An 8,564-nucleotide genomic window follows, 5' to 3' on the forward strand; every position below is an offset into this window, starting at 1 on the left:
CACAAGAAAATTATTACTCCAGGAGTTTCCCCCTCTCTCCTGCATCATCCCTTTTCCCCTCTCTCATGTGTCTTGAAGTCAGAATGGAAGTGAGCTCTAATGTGTTAAAAGCCCCCTTAGGCCACAGCTCTTGGCTTCTGTTCCATCATTCCACTTCCCTCACCTGTGAAAGGAATGGCCACACCTCAGTCTCCAAGGCTTCTCTGTCTCCTCTCTCTTGAGCCCATGCCAAACAGGCCTTTGTATCACTTCCTGAAATATCTTGGCACAGTCTCCAATGGCTTCCACACTGTCAAAGTCGAGGTCTGTACTGAACCCCCATCATACTGAAAAGATAAACCCTAGGGCATTGCCACTACTCCTTCCTTTCAGAAATCTTGTCTTCCTTTAACTTTATGATCTCCCTCCTAACTCATTTGAGGCTGCATAACAAGGTACTTCCCAAACTTGGTAGCTTAAAATGACAAATGTTTATTGTCTCTGAGTTATTTGGAGTGGAGGAGTGTCAAGAATTTGCAAACAACTTAGCTGGGTATTTCTGGCCTGGAATCTCTCACTGATTGCATTCAAGAAGTTGGGGAGGTCATATGTGGACATTAGATCAAGGGCAAACACAACAAGGGGATTGGACTTTGAGCACATGATAAAAGTGAGAGCACACAAGGGAGGGGTGAGGATAGGTAAGGCACCTAAAAAACCAGCTAGCATTTGTTGCCCTTAACGCAGAGAAACTAAAGCAGATACCTTAAAGCAACTGAGGCCAATAGGAAAAGGGGAACAGGTACTAGAGAAAAGGTTAGATCAAAAATAATAAACCTAGAAGGTAACACCCACGCACAGGAAATCAATGTGAGTCAATGCCCTGTATAGCTATCCTTATCTCAACCAGCAAAAACCCTTGTTCCTTCCTATTATTGCTTATACTCTCTCTACAACAAAATTAGAGATAAGGGCAAAATAGTTTCTGCTGGGTATTGAGAGGGGGAGAGGGAGGGGGTGGGGGCAGGGGGGAGAAATGAACCAAGCCTTGTATGCACATATGAATAATAAAAGAAAAATGAAAAAAAAAAGAAGTTGGGGAGGGAAAACATTTCTGCTACCCTCCATGAGTTGGATCTTTGAGTGTGAAATTATCTGACAAGGTAGACTGACAAGAAAAAAATATATTTATTATTACAAATGTATTAGGTGCATAAGAGCATCACGGGAGAGAAAATGAATACCCCAAATCAGTGAGATCCAAAGGTTAGACACTTCTAGATCTACAAGGGGAGATAAGGATTTCTGAGAAAGATGAGTGGGCCCTTAGAGGAGCAGAAGAGAGTCTATGACAAGGTCTGGGCTTGAGCAAAGTTCATGTGTCTGGGGATGAGATTCCTGGGGAGGGAAGTGATGACAGTGACTTCCCCTGGAAGGTCTATCTTTAGTCAGATAAGGGAAACTCAGAGGAAGCCCCTTCCTGCATTGGCTGCTCCCCAAGTGCCCTCCATTTGAAGGTTACCAGCCTGTTAGCTGGCATATTTGGGGTGGTATTTCCTGAACTCCTCCATCAGCAAGAACCTGGATCCCCTAAAGGCTGGACAGTGACTGGAGCTCAGTCTTAGATGGTATAATCACAGCGTTGCCCTGCCGTGTGGGCTTTCCTTATGGCCCAGAGCCAGCTTCCCAGACTGGCCCATCCACGAGCGTGAGGAGGAAGCCACCATGCCTTTTATAACCTGGTGTCTGACATGAATACCATTCTTCCTGTCATTGGAAACCAGTCACCAGGCCCAGCCCACACTCAAAGGGAGAGGGAGTAGGCTCCATCTCCCAAAAGAAGGTCTATCAAGAATATGCAGATACATTTTGATATCACCATGTTACACACTCCAAGCACAAATTATTTACATCCCTCCAACAGGTTGCCTTTTCTCTTCCCTCCAAAGGTCTCCAAAGTCTTCTCCCACCATGGTATCAGCGTGAGATCCAGGAGCCTGCCTTCCCATCAGGTCCAGGTGCAGCTGCACTTCCTCAGGTGAGGTTCTTCAGGTACAGTTCTCAGAGTGAGCACCTGTGACATAAGCAACAAGGTATCTGCCATCCACACATGTCCAACATACAATGACAGTACAGTGCAGGATAACCCCTGTAGACACTCTTGCTCAAAAGACAGGGAAATGGGAGGCAAAGGGAGCCACTGACCCACAGCAAGTCAAAATTCAGCTGAGCAAACATTGCAAATTCCTTGATTCAAATACTGCCCGACTTTTTTTTTTTTCTTTTGCGGTACTGGGGCTTGAACTCAGAGCCTTCACCTTAAGCCACTCCATCAGCCCTATTTTTGTGAAGGGTTTTTCAAGATAGGGTGGCTGGCTTTGAACCCAAATCCTCCTGATCTCTGCCTCCTGAGTAGCTAGGATTATGGGTGTGAGACTGACTTCTAACTGGCAAGAGCTCCTTATGGGTCTTGTTCACCCCCAGGCTCTGGATTCTACGCTCTGAGTCATCTTTCTCTTTCTGTAAAGGGAGCCCATGCTCACAGCATCGTAAATTCCTCGAGCTGCTTCCTTGAATAGAATCTGAGGGACAGCACGACTTAACTTTTTTTTTTAATATTCTAACCTAGCAGTGTTTTGTGAACATCATTCTCTTTAAAAATGTGCGGTCTGCCGCCAATCTCATGACTCTGTAATGAGACAAAAGCCACACCTGGCCAGTGTCAGTGACTCACATCTGCAACTCCAACTACTTGAGAGGCTCCAGGTTCGAGGCCACTCCAGACAAATAGTTCACAAGTGCCATCTCTAAAATAACCAGAGCAAAAGAGGTGTGGCTCAATCACTTGCTATGCAAGCACAAAGCCCTGAGTTCAAATCCCAGTCCCATTAAAAAAAAAAGTCACACTCACAAATTTCTTCAACATAAGATCTCTTCCGTGCCTTGGGCTCTGTTGAGATGCTGAAGCCTTTAAGCCTATTAGACACTCTCATGTTTGAATGAGAGGAAAAAAAAATCTGTGAAGTGCTCACCCTTAAACTCCTCAGAAGGCCTTTTGTCTAGGGTACCATGTGGTCTTTGACCTCAGTTCCTGACACAGACCTTTGTAATTTCCTGAGTGATAGGAGTATCTGACACAGGGCTCCTGAACCTGGACTTATTTTCTCAGCTCAGTCTTCTAAGAGCTTGAGCACGTCACTATCCTTCTCTGAACCTCCTTGTTTTCCCCTCTGGAAAATGTGAGTGATGGAGCTGATTCCCTTTCACATGAAGCTGTAAGAGAGTGTGAACTGAACACTTTCCTGCGCCCAGCTCAGGGTAACCAGTCACATTAGTCCATTTTTGGATTTGTTTTTGTTTTTGCTAGAACCAACTGCCTGAAGCTGAGTCACTATAAAGAAGAGTTTTGGAGGCTACACGACCAAGATCAGGTGGTCCCATCTCTTCAACCTCTGGTGCCTTTGGCTGTACCACATCTTAGCAGATGGCATCATGTTGGAGCATGTGTGACAGGGCATGATCACATGGTGAGACAGGAAGCCAGAGAGACTGGGAAGGAGCCAGTCTTATAACAACTCATTCTCGCAACCACTCACTCTGAGACCAGCATTAATTCCTTCCAAGGAACAGCACTCAGCTAGGATTGTGGATCAAGTGGTAGAGCGCTTGCCTCACAAATACAAGGCCCTAAGTTCAACACCCAGCACCACCAAAGTAAAAGGCTCCAGGAGCAGCACTTTCACTGACCTAACCACCTCCCTCTAGGCCCCACCTCTTAAAGGATCCACCACCTCAACATACCATACTGAGGACCAAGTTTCCAAAACATGAACCATTGGGAAAAAAGTGCCTTCAGCACTGGGATCAGTGCACCGCAGACCCAAAAAACAAAAGGAGTCAGCCCATGAGCACAGCTGTGAATCTGTAGGTGGAGGGGCCCAGGGGAAGATTCCAGGACAATCTGAGGGAACAGGGCAATGGCAGGAAACTAGAGGTAGAAAAGAGGCAGCGAAAGAGGGACATAAGTGTGCATCAGATAGCAGAGGATGGAGCCCAGCAAGGATGAGTCACTTTGCTGTGAAGTCACATTAGTTAGTGCCATGGCCTCACCTGAGCTCAACAGAGAGGGCACATGGTCCCAGGGTGGAGTTGAGGCCCCATCCTTTCTCCAGTCAGCCTCAAGGGTCTGTCTGGTAGCATCCTGGTATCCAGGGACAGTTTGGGCATCCAGAGCCCACGGTCTTTCCCTAGTCCCCACCTTCTCTTTCCAGTTCTCACCTTCCTTCCTGGCTCCTTTTGGGGCCCAGGCTCCATGTCAGGCCCAAGGCAGGAAAGCCTGGACACAGCCAGTTTCTCAGACAGACCACTTTTCTGTTCATGGCTAAAGTGCTGAACTTATCGGGGAAATGTGAGTATAGATGGAGCATTAAGGCTATTGAGAAAGGATTTTTCACTTGTGTTGGGTGTGATAATATTAATTTGCTATGTAGCAAGCTCTGTTTTTAGAGAGATGCATGATGAATTATTTAAGAAATACATGTCAGGATATCTGTAATTTATTTTTAAATACTTCCACATAAAAAATGCAGTGAGTTAAAAATAAAGAGCACGAGGAGCACCTGGACCCTGACTCCAGTGATAAAGCCTGCTTCAGGCACATCCTGCTGCTCTGTGGAAATTGGATGGGTGACCTGCCCCTGTGGAAAGACACCTCTCTGGACCTGCCAGTTAGAAAAATGCACCCCCTTCCCAGCCAGCCCCCAGCAGGATTCCAGCCCCGCCTTGCCCTCTGGGCAGCCTGAAGGAGCAGCCCACCCAGGGGTTGCAGCACTCAGATGACAGCCCATGCAGCCTTCCCAAAACCTAGCCCACTCCCAGCCCACTTCTCAGTTAGCCCTGAACTTGGCATTGGTCAGCAGACTGCTGCCACAGCTGCATCTAAAATTGCACCCCCATGCCATGTTTTCTCTCTTGTTTGGGAAATTATGCATAAATGTTAATTAAAAACTTCTTACTTTCTTTACCTTTTTTTCAACCAACAAGTGAGACAGTGGGAGCAGTGGGAGGTAGGGAGACAGCCAGACTTCTTGGGCTGGGGATTCCTCTCTCCTCCCTCACTTCCAGTCAGTCCCTTCCCCTCCAATTGCCCTCCCTCCTCCCCATCTGAGGATCCCATCTCCTCCCACCCTCTTTGCTCTCATCTCTGACCTGGCATCTTCTCTAAATCTCAGCCTCCTCTCTCCCCTCCCACCTCTCCTATGTTCACAAAACCTCCCAAGATGGAAATGCTGTGGACCCACTACTTAGATCTGGATTTGAGGTCCAATGGGATTTAGGTCCCAGTGCCTTTAACCACATCAACTGTCTTCAGCCCACCCCTAAAGGGGAAATGGATAAAACCAGGGCCAAGGAAATGGGGGAGGAGATGAAGTGAAAGACTGGGGCCACAGCTGAGTTGACCACAGTTTCCTCCCTGTCTCAGCTCCCCACTTGCTTAAGGCAGGGAGAGGAAGCTGGGTTCCCCCTCCCCCTCAGCTCTTCTAGAGAGACCATTTACCTCAGGTCCTTTTTCAAACAAGGCCTTCGTCCTTCCGAATTCTTTCTTCTCAGAGGTGCTGGAGATCCTGATGAATCAGGCCCATTTCCTGCAGATCATAATTCTTCATCCCCCATCCCTCAGTCCAAAAGCTCACATGGTGGGTAGCACCCCTCTTGTACCAGTGCACTGCACCTGGCCTGCTCGTGCCCTGGACTTCAATGCAGGACTTGGGGGGAGGGTGGGAGAAGTCAGGAGAGGGAAGGGGCAGGCCGGGGAGGGGACTCAAAGCAGAAGGGCTGACAGGAGGCTTCTTATGCTGTGGACAGCCCTGCTGGGTCCCTTGATCTAGGCCTTGAGTGCCTGGTTCCTGGAGAGAGGAATCAGAGCCTGAGAAAAGAGGAAGTGTCTCTGTGGGCAAGACCCATGTTCATCCAAGAGGATGGGCAAGGGAGGGCTCCCAGCAAGTCATTATGACTTGACAGTCACAGACCCAGACACAAAACACTACTGTGTGCACCCCATCTGTGACCTGGATCTGCAGCCCTGGGTCTGGTTTCACTGGCCCCAACTGGGCTCCTAGGGGCGAGCTCAGGAACAGTGCTCCCCATAGCTCTCAGTACATCCAGAATCATCCCCAGGGGTCCCCAGATAAGCCCCGGCTCTGAAGAAATGGGAGAGGTGCCACTCACTGTTTCCCAGGGAAGGACCGGGCCCTCCATCCAGGCAGCTCCCTTACGGAGCCAGTAAGGAAGACTGCCAAGTAGATTGACCTAAAAAGCAAATCTTTTGTGTGATAAAACATACCATAAACAATGTTTTTTTAGTTATGGCAGGGTAGAAAAAATAATATGTACAATATACAAAAAATAATATCGACAATGTGAAAAGAGCTTGTGAAATCAGTGAATAAAGGACCACAATTCAGTAGAAGAAACAAAGAAGGATAGAAACTGCCATGCAAAGAAATGCCCATGAAGGTTGGGGATGTGGCTTAAACAGTAGAGACAACTGCCTTGCAAGCATGAAGAAGCCCTGAGTTCAAACCTTACTACTGCTAAAAAAAATAATAATAAATAGGTTCAGAGAAAATTAATATATGGAAGAGCATAGATTAATTTCATCAGTAAATGGGAAAATACAAATCAAAACAACAGTGATGGGGGCTGGTGGAGTGGCTCAAGTGGTAAGAGTGCCTCCTAGCAAGTGCCAGATCCTGAGTTCAAACCCCAGTACTGCAAAAAAAAAAAAAGGGGGGGGATCATTTTGCACCCACTGAATTCATAAAAGTTTAAAAGATTGGCCATTCGCAGTGATGATGAGGGGGTGAGAAAATTGGTAGTCTCCAAAGCTGGGAATAGAAATTGGTGCATCCTTAGGAAATCAATTTGGCCAGATTTATCAAAACATTAGGTGTGTATCCACTTCCTGCAGACAATTCCATCTCTGGTGTCTGCGAGAGTCTAAATCATGCATATACAACAGGCACATATAAAAGGTTATTTGTCTCAACATTTGATATACTAGTGAAGCTTAACAGATAAATCCAATGGCCATAGGAAAGGAACAAAATAAATGATGTCACACCTCTAGCATAGAGTGCTATGTGGCAGGTTAGAAAGACTGACACAGATCTGTATGTACAAGCACACACCAGATGGCCAAAGTGTATTTAGTTCAAAAACATCACGCTAAGTGACACAGTCAAAATGGAGATGGAAGCTTTACCTCTAGACACAAGGTGTATGCGTGTGCGTGTGCGTGTGCGTGTGTGTGTGTGTGTGTGTGTGTAAATACAAGAAGGAGGGTGTACAAGAAACACTTCAAGAGGCTACCAGGGTAATGCCTATGGAGGAGTGTGTGTGACTGCATTGGGACAAGGGGTCCAAAAGGGAATTTCATATGTTGTGCTGTAATCTACTAGATTGTTTGGATGATTTTTTACAATAAATGTCCTTATGTTATGCAACACTTTGGACCTAAAATGTCCCTCAAAGGCCCATGCATTGAAGGCTTGGTCCAAGCTCTCCCTTGGTGTGTTTGGGAGGAGGTGGAATCCTTAGGGGGTGGGGCTTGCTGGCAGGAAGTGGGGCAACTGGGGGTGAGGAGGATATGGGGACCCCTTCCTTTTCTCTCTCTCTTTTTACTTCCTGAACACCATGAGGCAAAAAGGCCTCCTCCACCACACATTCCCTCCATCATGTACTGTGCTGCCACAGGCCTAAAGCAGCAGGGTCAAGCAACCATGGACTGAAACTTCTGAATCAAGCCTTTTAATTTGATTTTCTCAGGTATTTTGACACAGTAATGGAAAGCAGACTAACTGGTTTTGGTTTTGTTTTCGTTTAGAGAAAGATAAAGAGGGAAGGCATAATAATCTCAGGAAGCAGAGGCAAGAGGATCACAAGTTCAAGGCCAGTCTTGAGACCCTGTCTCAAATAAAACACAAGAAATAAAGGAATGAAGGGGGGCGAGGGAAGAAGGGAGGAAAAGGAAAGAAATGAAAAGCTTTTTAATGGCTGTTGAAATAAGAAGGAAATTTGCAAGTCACAGCAGCCTTGCCCCCAGACAGCAGTGGAAGGGTGTGTGACCCAAGGCTCCTGGTGACAGGCTAGTTCATGTCCTCTCTGGAGGCTACATATGCTGCATCCTCATTGGACACTTTAATTATTTGTTCTGACTTCTCAATTACCCCACAAGTTTAACCCGACTCACTGAAGCCCTCTTCCCTGTGTCCCACCCCTGCCTCTAACTTTCACCAACCCAGCAATTGCATTTAATTTACATTCATCCAACTAGAGAAAAGGTTAGTGCAAGAAGAATTAACTTAGAAGGTAACACACAAGCACAGGAAATCAATGCAAGTCAACTCCCTGTGTAGCTATCCTTATCTCAACTAGCAAAAACCCTCGGTCCTTCCTATTACTGCTTGTACTCTCTCTTCAACAAAATTGGAGACAAAGGCAAAATAGTTTCTGCCGGGTAGTGAGGGTGTAGGGGGGGTAGAGGGAGGGGGCGGAGGGTAAGGGAGGGGGTGGGGGAAGGGGGG

The 8,564-nt window shown here is 46.9% G+C and overlaps 1 long non-coding RNA gene across 1 annotated transcript; it reads right to left on the reverse strand.

Annotated features, from left to right (window-relative positions):
- Positions 1 to 1,915: 1,915 nt before the first annotated feature.
- Positions 1,916 to 8,281, reverse strand: LOC141420580 (uncharacterized). Its single transcript, XR_012445098.1, has 3 exons — positions 6,208 to 8,281; positions 5,537 to 5,885; positions 1,916 to 2,053 (listed from the first exon to the last, which is right to left on the reverse strand). It is a non-coding gene; the product is annotated as an uncharacterized lncRNA (long non-coding RNA).
- Positions 8,282 to 8,564: the final 283 nt, after the last annotated feature.

This window comes from Castor canadensis, unplaced genomic scaffold (genome assembly GCF_047511655.1).
Source record: "Castor canadensis unplaced genomic scaffold, mCasCan1.hap1v2 HAP1_SCAFFOLD_1227, whole genome shotgun sequence".
Taxonomy (NCBI): Eukaryota; Metazoa; Chordata; class Mammalia; order Rodentia; family Castoridae; genus Castor; species Castor canadensis.